Raw genomic sequence first — 1,981 nt, 5'->3', positions numbered from 1 at the left:
CTCTCGTTCTTTCATTTGGGGTAAATATCTCCATCGTGGCATTTTGTCTAAATGTCTGCCTTCTTCTGTGTTAGAAAAGCCACTTACGTCTCTTGCTCCTGGAAGTAATGGCCTTATGAAGAAGAGGTCATGTACTGCCCAGGGCCTGGTGCTTCAGGGAGTGTCTCTGGTGTGCGCTATGTGTGCTCTGCTGTTATGTTCTAGCTGCTTTATCCTGCAGGCCAGTGTACTTCAGGAGCTCTTCTTGCCTGCTGTGGGCAGTGTTTGGTCCCTGGCCTGAATGTGGTGAGCTTTAACTAGGTGTGTTTTGATCTGCTTGTGAAATGAAACCTGTCACCACCACCACCACCTGAACTGAAGCCCTGCAAAATTCTCTGGTCATGAGATGTGGTTTGGGCAGGGGTTTGTGCTAGTCTCCTGGGGGAGGGGCCTGGCACACTGGCACTGTGGTAAGTTTGACTGAGAAGGGAAGTTCTACTACAGCACAGGGTATGGAGCTTAGTAATCAATTTAGGCAGCCATTGTCCAAGCTGCACAGCTTTCTGTAGGTGGCATTGTGTTTATGTTGTGGGGTGGGAGAAAGAAATGGTGCTGGCCAGCTCCTTTGTTGCTGGAGAGGTGTCTCCCTGAAAGCTGCCTCTCAGTGATAGTCTCTGACAAGACCAAATAATCTCCCCACTGTGTGCCCAAGGCACTCTTCTCCTCACTTTTTCCATGCTGTATGCCCCCATTTTTGGCCTGCCTTCTCTTCAAGAACAGCACAGCGCCCTCTAGGCACTATCCCAGCCAAGCCCTCTGACTTTTAAAACAGGCTTTAAGCCCCAGTGGTTGTAAGCACTCACAAAATTCATCCCCTCTTGTTTTTTCGAGCCAATGGCTATGAGGAAATGGCTGTGTGCTCCTCTCTCTCCCTCTCTTTCTCTTTCTCTCTCATCCTTCTCTGTGACCATGGCTTCCTCCCCTGCACAGTAGCCAGGATCCCTTTATCGCATAAAGCATGTCTCTGCACTTACTACCTTCTTCAATAATGCCTCTTCTCTCCCTTTGGTTTTGTAATTTGTTCTGTCAGTCTTCAGGTTGATTTCTGGGATATTTAGGATGATTTCATAGTTATCTAGTTGTATTTGTGGGACGAGGTGAGCCGAGGTTCCTCCTACTTCACTGCCATCTTCCTGTCCCTAAGCTTATTTTAAATGTATGCAACAACAGTCCTGACATAAAGTTGGGGATGAGATCATATACAAAGTTCCTTTTTTTAGTGTGAGACTTGATTGCCTATGGTAGTCCTTCAGAGAATAAGTGGGGATCTTTGGTCACATTATGTATTTAAATCCTCAAAGGAAAGGGTATGGCAACAGGTAGAAACCTTTAATTTTTAGTATAAACAAAACTTCTAGAGATATCCTTTAGAGTTGTTTCTGTGAAACAGGATTTTTGTAAAAGTACTACATACTCTGACTCCTTTAGTAAAAATAAATAAGTAAATAAAAGCTTTCCTGAGTTGTCAGCATTATTGTTTCATGTTCTTTGATGCAATTCCACAAGAGTCTAAAACTATCAGGGGATAGTCTGAATGACAGTAACACTAACTTCATAGTCTGTGGGCCTGTCACTCAGCAGGATGTACAAACTAAATGCAGAGACTCAAACTATCCAGGATTTTCTCCTTGCATGGATTAAACCTGGCTTTTACAAAGTCATATTTTCATTAGCTATTCTTAGATAGTATTATTACTAAAATTATCTGATCAAGATTTTTTGAAAAATGAAATCTGTAAATATTTGATGACTTACTATAACCATTTCAAGTGATACAAGTGGTTGTTTTAATGGTTAATAAGTTGATTTCTATTTCTATTTTGTAAATTTCCATAGAGCTATAGCGTTCTAAATTCTCAGTAAGATAGGAGAGTGCGTGATCATTTCACAGTATGTAAGGTAATTTCATAAACTTCATTACAGCTCAAATGCGAGGAAAAAA

The sequence above is a fragment of the Ursus arctos genome, chromosome X (assembly GCF_023065955.2).
Source record: "Ursus arctos isolate Adak ecotype North America chromosome X, UrsArc2.0, whole genome shotgun sequence".
NCBI classification, from domain to species: domain Eukaryota; kingdom Metazoa; phylum Chordata; class Mammalia; order Carnivora; family Ursidae; genus Ursus; species Ursus arctos.
The sequence above is the reverse complement of the archived record's forward strand: the minus strand, read 5'-3'. Positions refer to the sequence as shown.